This window comes from Triticum dicoccoides, chromosome 4B (assembly GCF_002162155.2).
Source record: "Triticum dicoccoides isolate Atlit2015 ecotype Zavitan chromosome 4B, WEW_v2.0, whole genome shotgun sequence".
Classification (NCBI taxonomy): domain Eukaryota; kingdom Viridiplantae; phylum Streptophyta; class Magnoliopsida; order Poales; family Poaceae; genus Triticum; species Triticum dicoccoides.
Window position 1 is genome coordinate 502,127,900 of NC_041387.1, and position 14,231 is coordinate 502,142,130.

The window sequence follows — 14,231 nt, forward strand, 5'->3', positions numbered from 1 at the left end:
TCCATATCATGTCTTAGGTCAATAGTTGGGTTGCCCGACTCCTGGGCTTACTACCGTACATTCCGCTATATCGGCTAGGGAAGTAAAGGGAGAACTACTGCGATTGTGTCCTGGTTCTTCCGGATGAGCACCTCAGTAGAGAAAGCCGAAAACTGACTTCCACAATGTGGCGAGAGCCGGTCAGCTGTTTGAGAGGTTACAAATCTTTAGCGATTTCTTCCGCATTGTGTGATGAATCGGTTTTTACCCGATCAGGTGTTTACAGCACCCCAAGTTCGGACTTATGAACATTAGGGGCTGCGCCTAAATTTTTTATTGTCAAAATCTTATGGCTAAGTGAGGGTGATAAATCCACATAGTCTGATTGCCTGGTTCATTGCGCTAAACACCTCCTTAAAGGATCAAAACTCTGGAGTAAAGAGTGTTTAGATTTATCCCGAACATCCGTGTACTTCCTACGTGGGGGCAGAAGCCGATGACTGGGCAACTCTCATATTTAATAAAAACGTCTGCACAGGAGTTAAATTTTAAATAAACAGGCATTATATTACATAACAATTCTGTTTCATAGTACAGGACTGGATTACATGAATGTATTCATTCGAAGATAATATCCTTCGTACATTGCTCCGCTACAATGCGGGATCCATTCAGGACATCTTCAAAATACCGCTCGGGTGTGCGGTGCTCCTTGCCCACTGGCGGTCCCTCGATCGCGAGCTTCACGGCATCCATCTTCGCCCACTGTATCTTGACTCGGGCAAAGGCCATTCGCGCGCCTTCGATGCAGACCGACCGCTTTATGGCATCAAGCCGAGGGCAGGCTTTCACGAGCCACTGCATGAGACCGAAGTAACTGCTGGGGATGGCTTCGACAGGCCATAGCCAGATTATTAAATTCTTCATGGCTAGTTCGGCCCCCCTATTCAGTTCGACAAGCTGTTTTAGTTGATCGCTAAAGGGCACCGGATGTTCAGGTGCAAGGTATTGCAACCAAAATAGTTTCTCCATGGAGCTCCCCTCTTCGGCTCGGAAGAATTCCGCAGCGTCTGAAATGCTGCGCGGAAGATTTGCAAATGCCCCTGGAGAACTCCAAATCTGGGTCAGTAAGAGGAACCTTTTCTTCACATATTTTCTATGCATAATAAAGGCCTTACCCACCGCGCTCTTTCCGCCCTCCTAGATTTCCTGGAGGGCGCCCTAATCTTCAACCGGGAATCGTGTGCACTTTGGCGGGCCTTGGCAAGCTCGGATTCTTGATCCGTAATGTTGTGCTCCAAGGACTCGTATTTCTTCACGGCGTCCTGGAGATCCTGTTGGATCTTAATGACCCTGGCCTCATGCTTTTCCCGGGTGGCTTTTTCCTTGGCCGCTCTCTCCTCGGCCTCAGCCAACGACTTCTTGAGGGTTTCCACCTCGAACGCTGCTCCTAATAAATATCATGGTATTTCTGTCAGCAAAAAATCATTCATCCTTCCTGAATATAGACAAGGTTATTACATACCTTGGTTATCCTCCAGCTGTTTCTTCACGCGGCCGAGCTCTTCCTCGGTCCGCTCCAGACTCTGCTTCAGTCTGGAGACCTCAGCAGCATGAGAGGTCGCAGCCAGTAATGACGTCTGCTTATTCACATAGACATTTCTGGTTAGTCTCTTGTGAAATTTGTTTGATCCTCTTTCCGGCTTTCCTTTTCGAACACCGGACAGTGTCTCAGGGGCTACTGTTTATACTGTGACATTCTTTTTATATAATTGTGTTGCTTACCTCAAAGCCTGTTAGAAGGCTTGTGCGGGCTTCGGTTAGCCCGCTTTTCATGGACTGGATCCTCTCAACCATCGTACCCATAAGGGAACGGTGTTCCTTGACAATGGAAGCGCTTCCAGCAAAGTATCCGGTGCCTCTGGATGGACAGAGGTCACCGGTGTAATAGGCGCACCTCCTTCTCTTGAAAGAGGTTGCTTGCCTGATTCCGGAGCCGTATGGGTCTCCGGAATTGTATTCGGCTGGGGGCCGAATTAGATGTGGCCCCCGTCGTCAGTGGCCATGGGGGTTTTCTCCCCCATGTGTCTGGCTAGCGAGGTTTCACCCTCCGGCGCCGCCCTGACGGCCTCCTGAGTCTCTCCCTGGCCTGGGATCCTTCGGGACAATACCTCGATGTTATCCATGGCCTTGGGAGCGGAGGCCGCCGGAAGGGTCCCGCTGTCCATCGCCTCCGGGTCTAGCAAATCCCCCGAAGATCAGGATCGCTCGAGGTTGGACCGACTCGGACTGCCAATACATGATTCAACACTTTAATACTACGAAGTTGTGAGGCCGGATACATGAATGTGTCCGAGTTTTTGAGTACTCGCGATTTGACCAGGGGCTTGTCCCCGGGACGCCATTTCGAGCTGCTGTCGGTGGCGCGATGGAGTCGTTCGAGAGGGAAGCTTTCCTCTTCTTGGACGCTTCGGCCTCCAGGTGCATGGAGGTCGTCAATTTATTCCTCCCCCTTCAGGGGGAATGGATTTCTTCTTCTTCCCCCTATTCCTCGTCGTCCTCGGCGGCGCAGGAATGAGTCTCGGCGTCTTCGGACGTCACGTCTGAAGTGCCCTTGCGAGGGAGGCCACCCTGGTCCCCTTGTCCTTCTTCTCCGGCGCTTGACAGGGCGCCGGAACCAGCATCTTCGTCAGAAGCGGGATTTCTGGGTCTTTGGGCAGCGGAGCCGGACAATGAATCCGCTCCGCCTTCTTTGTCCAGCCCTGAAAAAGTTAATAGGGAGGCTTAGGCATCTTCCTCGAGTGTGCAAGTAAAGGATACACCTTGAAAACATGAAAAAACTTACCGGACTAGTGGGATGGGCCAAGTCGTGCCCACGGTCCTCGGTGGTGTTCGGCCACGTCTTGCTGGACTTGAAAAGCACCTCCCAGATGTCTTCATGCATAGTGCCAAAGAACTGCAGCAAGGTCTGGTGCTTGGCCGATCGAACTCCCACAAATGGCAAGTCCGGCTTTGGCATGTAAGGATCCGGCGAACTAGCATCACCTGGATCACGTTGACAAGCTTTATGTTCTTGTCCACCATGCTCCTAACACACGTCTAGAGCGCTATCAGCTCGTCTGACGAAGACCAGTCCAGGCCCTTCTCTGGCCAGCAGGTGAGCCGCATTGGAGCTCCGGACCGGAATTTGGGAGCCAAGGCCCAGTTGGTGCCACGCGGCTCCGTGATATAGAACCACAATTTCTACCATCCTTTGACGGTCTCCACGAAGGAGCCTTCGGGCCATGTGACGTTGGGCATCTTGCTCACCATGGCGCCTCCACACTCTGTGTGTTGGCCACACACCACCTTCGGCTCCACATTGAAGATCTTCAGCCATAATCTAAAGTGAGGTGGGATGCGGAGGAAAGCCTCGCACACAACAATGAATGCCGAGATGTTGAGGATAGAATTTGGGGCTAGATCATGGAAATCTAGCCCGTAGTAGAACAAGAGTCCATGGACGAACGGGTGCATAGGAAATCCCAGCCCGCAGACGAAGTGGGGGATGAACACCACCCTCTCATGGGGCTCTAGAGTGGGGACAATCTGTCCCCTGGCCGGAAGCCGGTGGGCGATTTCCTTCGCCAGATGCCCGGCCTCCCGGAGCTTCATAATGTCCTTCTCCTTAACGGAGGAGGCCATTCACTTGCCCTGCGCTTCGGATCCGGACATGGCTGGAGTGGTCTTTGGGGCGGAAAAGATGAGAACTTGGGCGCTGGAGCTCGAGAATGGGGAAAGCAGAGAAAGAGAAGGCATGGGTGAAAGGGGTGAATCCTTATCCCTTTATAAAGGCAGTGAATATCAAACGCCTCCCCACTCGCCCTGAAAACTCGCTTATTCCCAAGGGCCGTGCTTTACCCACGCATATATTAATGAGAATCCCTCAATAAGGGGACATGATCTCTGCTTTGACAAGACGTGCCAATGAAACCGCATCTCGAAATATGGAGCGGCAGGCTAAAAAACGGTTCGAATAATGGCCGGGCAGCGACATGATGTCACGCTACCAAAAAGTTTTCAGCGGATTGGACTCGTGAAATATTATACTCTCTACGGTTGTGTTTGGAATTTTTTTTGCAGAGCTAGACATGATTCTTGTGTTCAAAGATTATTTTGGAATATTCAGAGGAGGAACCCGCCTTGCAATGTCGAAGATAATTTGTGCGTCGGATACCTCGTCATTGAAGCCAGGTTCAGGGGCTCCTGAGGGAGTCCTAGATTAAGGGGTCCTCGGGCGTCCGGACTATTGATGTGGTCCGGACTGATGGACTATGAAGATACAAGACAGAAGACTTTGTCCCGTGTCCAGATGGGACTCTCCTTGGCGTGGAAGGCAAGCTTGGCGTTCGGATATGTAGATTCCTTTCTCTGTAACCGACTTTGTACAACACTAGCCCCCTCTGATGTCTATATAAACCGGAGGGCTTATTCCGTAGAGACATACACACAATCATAATCATATAGGCTAGACTCCTAGGGTCTTAGCCATTACGATCTCGTGGTAGATCAACTCTTGTAATACTCATATTCATCAAGATCAATCAAGCAGAAAGTAGGGTATTACATCCATAGAGAGGGCCCGAACCTAGGTAAACATCATGTCCCCCGCCTCCTTTTACCATCGACCTTAGACGCACAGTAAGGGATTCCCTACCTGAGATCCGCCGGTTTTGACACCGACACCCGCTGCGAGCTTCAACACTCATCAGACCGCATACATCGGTATGTATTATTTCCAATAAGTCATAGGCTCGCTCCATTGTTCTGGAGAAGGGAGTTTTAGTTATCTTGCCCATGAGGCATGGTTCGCAAATATCAAATGATTCACAATCAAGTGATTCCAAAAGCCCATTTGCGTGGAGTTTCTTAATGCACTTTACAACAATATGACCTAAATGGCAGCGCCACAAGTATGTTGCACTATCACTATCAACTTTGCATCTTTTTGCATCAATATTATGAATGTGTATCACTACGATCGAGATTCAATAAACCATTCATATTCGGTGTAAGACCGTAGAAGGTTTTATTCATGTAAACAGACCAACAATTATTCTCTGACTTAAATGAATTACCGTATTGCAATAAACATGATCCAGTCATATTCATGCTCACTGGTACGCGTCGGTGCTATACAAACAGTTTTTAACCCCTTTCCGCGACGGCATTCAGAACTGTCACCTACTGAGTGTGGGAGATAGGGGGGTCCTTCCCACATGACCCAGAAACTGTTAGGGATATGCCCTCCTGGTACACACGCTCGGTAAAATGAGGTCGTGTGCGACTGGCGAGCGAGCAAATACGGTTATACGTACAATAGTGCTAAAAATACAATTATACATGCGAAATCATTTCTTGTCGTAAGTTCATCCCACACAGTCAGTCCCCGCGAAACGTTTCCGTTAATATATACATCCCACACAGTCGCTGCAAGGAAAACATTTCCGTTTGTAGGTACATCACACACAATTTTCCCCGTTAAATCGTTTGTGACGGCCTTCCCATCGCACACAATATTAATAATTTTATCATTTGCGTTAGTGAATGCATCACACACGATGCGTAGAAGAAACTATATGGCAAAGGCTATCCATCACACACAGCTTTTATGCGGTAAGCATTTGCGCAAGGTGGCCTAACGCAAACAGTTTTGAAGAGAATGTCGTGTGTGATTGCTCATCGATCCAACACGGTTTATTCCTAGAAACTGTGTGTGTTGCCTTAGGTCATCGCCCACGGTATTTTCCCAATAACCGTTTGCGATAGCAAAAACCAATTAGCAGATTAATTTCCCTATTATAAATAATCCATTTATTAATCTAATTGCCATTCATGTTAAACACATAATTTATTTCATTCCCATATTAAGGAAGCGGGATTTCATAATTGGAATACATCAGAGTACAACATGATATAGCTTGAGCACTCAGCTACCCCATTACACAACTGCACCAGCACCAAGTTTCACTTGCAACATCTAGAACCTTTCAAAATTAGCATCATAGACGATACATAGACAGATGCATCTCATCGGGAAAACTACTGAAGCGGAAGGCGAATATTGAGCCTTCATTGATGTCGAAGGTCTTTGCAACTTTAGGCCAGTGCCTGTGAATGATTGACCATGCATCCTTTGTCCTCTTCAGGAACACTTCAATATTGAACCGTGGGTGTTCTATGAATACCTTCCTCGCCTCCTGTCCATACAGGTGGTTTGAGAGGTAGTCATCAGTGAACTATTTTGGAAAGGCCTGAAAACAAGGATGTGCATAAATATCTTCTCTATATTGGAAATGGGGCAAAGGGATAGAAAAGACAAGGTATAATAGTATACAATAACAGAATGCAACCACAACAATTGAACATTGCATTGCAGAATTGAACCAAGCAGTTAACTAAACACCACAACAAATGAACCAACCATTAACTGAGCACCACATTGCACAAATATAACATACTCCTAATAGAAGATCAGGCAGTTAACCAAACCAAGCATGCTTAATAACTTGGCAATATAGCAGTTGTATTTGTTTCTCATGTATTTAGTACAACCAAATTCGATTTATTACTCACATGGTATACAATAACAAAATGCACACACAACAATTGAACATCGCATTGCAGAATTGAATCAAACAGTTAACTAAACACCACAACAAATGAACCAAACGTTAACTGAGCACCACATTACACAATATAACATACTCCTAATAGAAGATCAGGCAATTAACCAAACCAAGCATGCTTAACAACTTGGAAATATAGCAATTGTATTTGTTTCTCATGTATTTAGTACAGCCAAATTTGATTTATTTCTCACATGGTATACAATAACAGAATGCACACACAACAATTGAACATCGCATTGCAGAATTGAACCAAACAGTTAACTAAACACCACAACAAATGAACCAAATATTAACTGAGCACCACATTGCACAATATAACATACTCCTAATAGAAGATCAGACAGTTAACCAAACTAAGCATGCTTGACAACTTGGAAAATTGCACCCTAAACAATTGAACATCACATTTGCAGAATTGAACCAAACAGTTAACTGAACACCACATTGCACAACATATAGAACATATACACTAGGGAAGAAGATTGCATGGTAAAAGTAGATAGAACAATTCACTAGAATTTGTTAAGGAAAGGTAGTAGCTAGCAAACTTAACATGGGTCCTTATAGTGAGCTAATAAGACAAGCTACTCATTGTCGGAGATATCGATGACGATTGGCTCCTTGGACATGGAAGAGGGTGAGGCCTCTACATCATGGGTGCCCTTGGCGTAGTGGTGAGTTGCCTGAGCCGCTCCGGGCACCAACCTGCTAACTCTCGAGATGAGGTAAGCATGTGCACACTGAGAAAACACCTCGTAGTCTTCGTCGAACGCACTGACGGTGGCCTCCAGAAAACGCCACGAACTGTCGTTTAAAGCAGTCAACCGCGCCGAGGTGTCCGTGCGCGAGGCATCGTCGGTGGCTTTGACGGTGAGGTGCTCCTCCAAGATCTGGGGGTCAGCATGAATGGCAGCCATCGTGACCTCATCCGTGCATCTGGCCGCGATTTGCTTCTCCGCTGCCAAATGCTCCTTGAGATCCTGGCTATACTATGTGCACCATGGCTTAGGATGGTGCTTATTTCGTGGAGGGGCCGGTGATTTGGGTGGAAGGTGTCGCTCTTGTGCCGGCAGTCGAGGCATGTGGGATGTGGAAGGAGGAGGAGGATGGGGTTCGGGTCTGGATTACCTGCTTGGATAGGCGAGGCCGAGCAGCGTGAAGGAGGGTCGCCAGCGAGGAGGCGGGGCTTCAAGCAAGGATGGAAGGTTTCAACTTGTAAAGGAAGGCGGAAACAAGGGAAATGTGGCTTTTGGTAAGGGAGAGGGGGTGGGGAGGTAGATATTTCCACGGAAGCCGAAAAATTGGAATCGCTTCAGCGGAAAATCTGGCGCGCAAGGTGACATCAGACACGGTCCCTTATTCAGAGCGGGATGTGGACTGTAGCCGGCGAACCTTCTCGAGTAAGCCATAGGCATACTATACACCGATGATGCTCCAGGATATTTTGTACTGCATCTCACACGGTTGGTGATAATAAATTGTGTGGGATCGACTTGATTTTTCATTTTGATTTGAATTACATAATGGGGTCACAACTGCAAAGGATGGTGTTTGAATTGCCAGAACTTCTATCTGTAGTGAACATGCAACTATAGGTGTGTCCTCAAAAAAATTGGAATTATTCAGGGTTCGTTTGGACATTTTTATACGGTAACTTGGTTTTCTAGGCATTTCAGGTGCACAATTAAAAACTAAACCACATGCACATGCTCCGGTTCACCAAAATGGGTTGTAAAATGATATATGTGTCCATGGGTTGATGCTTACGTCACATTCAAGAAATGGGGATGAATTTCAAACACCATGGCACCGTGGCTCTCCAGCAAATGTTGAGGTGCTTGCTTTTGTAATTATAGTAAATACAAAACTTGTTTGAAATTCATGAACCTTGGCATGCTATCATGGAATGACATCAAGATGTTGGGGTAAAAATATTGTGGTAAAAATATTGTCCCATTTGGGCCAGGTTATGGTATAAGCTTCTCGCAAACCAGAGCTTCTCTCAAACAAGCATTATGGTTTCAGTAGGGAACATTTCACCTTTCTAGACGAAATCATATCTGTTGCATCTTCTCGATTTCAAATTTTTTTACTAGTGTCAACATAGAACAACAAGAGTGTTGTGTCAATTTTTGGGATTTTTCAGGGTTCGCTGGGACATTTTTTATACATTAACTGAGTTTTCTATGCATTCATGTGCATAATTAAAATTTGAACTACATGCACATGCTCTAATGCATATAAATTAGTTTAAAATTAAAATATGTGTCCTTGGTTGCATGCTTACTAGGTCCCATGCAAGAAATGGTAACGAATGTCAAACACCCAGCCACCATCACTCGGCTGCAAACATTGAGATGCCTAGTTTTTAAATTCTAGTAAATCCAAAGCTCGTTCGAAAACTGAAATTCATGAAACTTGGCATGCTGTCATGGAGCGACATCAACATGCCATGGTAAATTTATTGTCCCATTTGGGGCAGGTTTGGGGATATGCTTCTCACAAACCAGAGCTTCTCACAACAAGCCCGATGGTTTCGGTAGGGAATGTCTCACCTTTCTGGACGAAACGATATCCATTGCCTCTTCTTGATTTCAATTTTTTTTCCTAGTATCAACATAGAACAACAGGAGTGTTTTGTGTCAATTTTTGGGATTTTTCGGGGTTCGCTTGGACATTTTTATACGTCAACTGAGTTTTCTGTGCATTCATGTGCATAATTCAAATTTGAACTACATGCACATGCTCTAGTGCATATAAATTAGTTGAACATTAAAATATGTGTCCTTGGTTGCATGCTTAATTAGGTCCCATGCAACAAATGAGAATGAATGTCAAACACCCTGCCACCATCACTCGGCCACAAACATTGAGATATATACCTGGTTTTTAGATTCTAGTAAATCGAAAGCTCATCTGAAATTCCTGCAACTTCGTATGCTATCATGGAGCGGCATCAACATGTCGTGGTGAATTTTTTGTCCCATTTGGGGCAGATTTGGGGATATGTTTCTCACAAACCAGAGCTTCTCAAAAAACAAGCCCGATGGTTTCGGTAGGGAACATTTCACCTTTCTGGACAAAACGATATGCATTACCTCTTCTCGATTTTAATTTTTTTTCCTAGTGTCAACAGAGAACAATAGGGGTGGTGTGTCAATTTTTGGGATTTTGGGGGGTTCGCTTGGACATCTTTATACATTAACTAAGTTTTCTATTCATTCATGTGCATAATTCAAATTTCAACTACAGGCACATGCTCTAATGCATATAAATTGGTTGAAAATTCAAATATGTGTCCTTGGTTGCATGCTTAGGTCCCATGCAAGAATTGGGAATGAATCTGAAACACCCTGCCATCGTCACTCGGCCACAAACATTGAGGTACCTGGTTTTAAATTCTAGTAAATGGAAAAATCGTCTGAAAAATCATGAAACTTGGCATGCTATCACAGAGCGGCATCAACATGATGTGGTAATTTTTTTTCCCATTTGGGGCAGGTTTGGGTATATGCTTCTCACAAACCAGAGCTTCTCACAACAAGCCTGATGGTTTTGGTAGGGAACGTCCCACCTTTAGGGATAAAACGATATCCATTGCCTCTTATTGCTTAAAAAAAATTCTCGTGTCAACATAGAACAACAGGAGTGTTGTGTCAACTTTTGGGATTTTTCGGGGTTCATTTGAACATTTTATGCATTAATTGAGTTTTTCAATGCATTTATGTGCATAATTCAAATTTGAACTACATGTACGTGCTCTAATGCATATAAATTGGTCGAAAATTCAAATTTGTGTCCTCGGTTGCATGCTTAGATCCCATGCAAGAAATGGGAATGAATGTCAAACACCCTGCCACTGTCACTCGGCCGCCAACATTGAGATATCTGGTTTTTAAATTCTACTAAATCCAAAACTCATCTGAAATTCATGAAACTTGGCATGCTATCATGGAGCGGCATCAACATGCCATGGTAAATTTTTGGTCCCATTTGGGGCAGGTTTGGGTATATGCTTCTTACAAACCAGAGCTTCTCACAACAAGCATGATGGTTTCGGTAGGGAACGTCCCACCTTTGGGGATGAAACAATATCCCTTGCCTCTTATTGCTTTCAAAAAAAATTTGTATCAACATATAACAACAGGAGTGTTGTGTCAATTTTTGGGATTTTTCGGGGTTCATTTGGACATTTTTATGCATTAAATGAGATTTCATTGCATTTATGTGCATAATTCAAATTTACCCATTCACATGACGCCACGTGTCTTGGTTTTAATGGCTAAAGGTTTTAATGGCTCTTGATAGCAAACATTTTAGAAAGAACACCCATATGCAAAGTGAGAGTAGGATTTGTGCATCTCTTCAACGCAAACGGTTGTTTTGGATGAACTGTGTGCAACCACTTACAAACAATTTGGTAAGATTTGCATCTGTCATATTGGGTATGTTGACATCTGTCAAACTGGAAAGATTAAAATTTGTTGATCTAGTAACATTGACATTTGTCAACCTTGTAACACTGCGATTTGTCAAAATATGAAGCTAAAAATCACTAGCAGTATCTAATTTTTGCAACTAAATTCAGTAATTAAGTACAGATGTAGGCGAGGAGGCGTGTTCAGCCGGGCGTGCAGTGGGCGGTGCAGTACTATTTGATTTGACAGCAGGCACCGCAGTTCCCGATACGGCTTTAATGCAGACGAGGGAGAGGGTAGAGGTTCCCGAAATGTTGAACGACCAATGATGCATCCTCCTTCAATTAGCATCATGAATGCATGAGGGAAGTAATGGGAGGAGGACCGGGAAAAGAGGCAGCACGATGTGAATGCAACATAGTTTGCACTCATATAAAGGCGCCCCTCCATTTCAATGCATCTATCACATCGTACGCACCTAAGCATTTGCCTAAGCACCTACACTAAGCGCAAAAGTGCTCACTCCAGACCCATGGCGGCGATGCGCGCGAGCGGCCAGCGGTTGTTCTGTATGTTGTTGTTATGTATGCCATCCCATCGCACAACACACACGTCTTATTAGCAGCAATCGTTTGTGTTATTATCGGTTTTCGCACACATTTTTTATTACAGACTTGTTTGCCGCGTATCACGCACATCTTGTTATATTGAACCATTTATGTTCTCTTGTCTCAACACAAACAGTTCATCCGCGTGAACCGCATGCCGTATATCGCACACACCTTGATTTGGCTGACCGTTTCTTTTTTGTTGCCTAATCACAAAAAGTTCATCCTAGTGAACCGTATGTTGTTTATCGCACACTCCTTCATCCGGCTGCATGTTTCTTTTGTTGCTCCTCATCGTAAACGGTTAATTGCACTGAACCGTATGCCATACATCACACACGGAACTAAAATCTGAATCGTGTTTGATGCATCCGTCATCGCAAATGTTTTGTACCTTTTTTGACGATTATTTTACACCATTGTTTGCGATTAATGCATCGCACAAAGTTTCATCAAAGGGTCTCTGATCGTAGTGTCGCACTAGCAGCATCCTGCAGTATTTGATCAACGCAAACACTAAATAACATTTATTTAGGTTCAACACTAATCCCGAAAGTATAAGGAGTGTGCGATGATAATCATGTTAGTCTTGGAACCACTTCCGACACACATCGTCACTTCATCCTTAACTAGCCTCCATTTATTCTGCAGCTCCTGCTTCGAGTTACTAATCTTAGCAACCGAACAAGTATCAAATATCCAGGGGCTACTATGAGCACTAGTAAGGTACACATCAATAAAATGTATATCAAATATACCTTTGTTCACAGGGGCTACTACAAGCACTAGTAAGGTACACATCAATAACATGTATATCAAATATACCTTTGTTCACTTTGCCATCTTTCTTATCCGCCAAATATTTGGGGTAGTTCCGCTTCCAATGACCATTTACTTTACAATAGAAGTACTCAGTTTCAGGCTTAGGTCCAGCTTGGCAACTTGCTTGCCATTCTTCTTGAAGTTCCCAAGCTCTTCATGATGCTGAAATTCCCAAGCTCTAGTAACTTGGTGATAGTGAGTACAGAACTTTGTCAATCACTATCTTATCTCGAAGATTAACTCCCACTTGATTCAAGTGATTATAGTACCCATATATTCTGAGCACATGCTCACTAGCCGAGCTATTCTCCTCCATCTTGTAGGCAAAGTACTTTGTTAGAGTTCTCATACCTCTGGACACGGGCATGTGTCTGTAATACCAATTTCAACTCTTGGATCATCTCATATGATCTGTTGCATTTCAAAACAATTTTTGAAGTCCCGGTTCTAAGGCGTAAAGCATGGTGCACTAAACTATCAAGTAGTCATTATATCGAGCTTGCCAAACGTTCATAACGTCTGCATCTACTCCTGCAATACGTCTGTCACCTAGGGGTGCATCAAGGACATAATTCTTCTGTGCAGCAATGAGGATAATCCTCAGATCACGGACCCAGTCTGCACCATTGCTACTTCATCTTTCAACTTAGTTTTCTCTAGGAACATATCAAAAAACATAGGGGAGCTAGAACGTGAGCTATTGATCTACAAGATAATTTGCAAATACTATCAGGACTAAGTTCATGATAAATTAAAGTTCAATTAATCAAATTACTTAAGAACTGCAACTTAAACTGACATCTCTCAAGTCATGTAAGTGTAAAGTGATCCAAATCAACTAACCCATGTACGATCATCACGTGAGATGGGGTAGTCATCAATGGTGAACATCTCTATGTTGATCATATCTACTATATGATTCACGTTCGACCTTTCGGTCTCCCGTGTTCCGAGGCCATGTCTGTACATGCTAGGCTGGTCAAGTTTAATCCAAGTATTCTGCATGTGCAAAACTGTCTTGCACCCACTGTATGTGAATGTAGAGCCTATCACACCTGATCATCACTTGGTGTCTCAGCACGATGAACTGTCGCAACGGTGCATACTCAGGGAGAACACTTATACCTTAAAATTTAGTTAAGGGGTCATCTTATAATGCTACCGTTGTACTAAGCAAAATAAGATGCATAAAAGATAAACATCACATGCAATCAAAATATGTGACATGATATGGCCATCATCATCTTGTGCTTTTGATATCTATCCCCAAAGCATCGTCATGATCTCCATCGTCACCGGCTCGACACCTTGAACTCCATCGTTGTGTCATGGTCGTCTCGCCAACTGTTGCTTCTACAACTATCGCTAACGCATAGTGATAAAGTAAAGCAATTACATGGCGTTTGCATTTCATACAATAAAGAGACAACCATAAGGCTCCTACCGGTTGCCGATAACTTTTACAAAACATGATCATCTCATACAATAACGTGTATCACATCATGTCTTGACCATATCACATCACAACATGCCCCGTAAAAACAAGTGAGACGTCATCTAGTTTATTGTTGCAAGTTTTACGTGGCTGCTACGGGCTTCTAGCAAGAACCGTTCTTACCTACGGCACAAAAACTACAATGGTGATTTATCAAGTTTGTTGTTTTAGCCTTCAACAAGGACTAGCCGCAGTCAAATTTGATTCAACTAAAGTAGGAGAAACAGACACCTGCCAG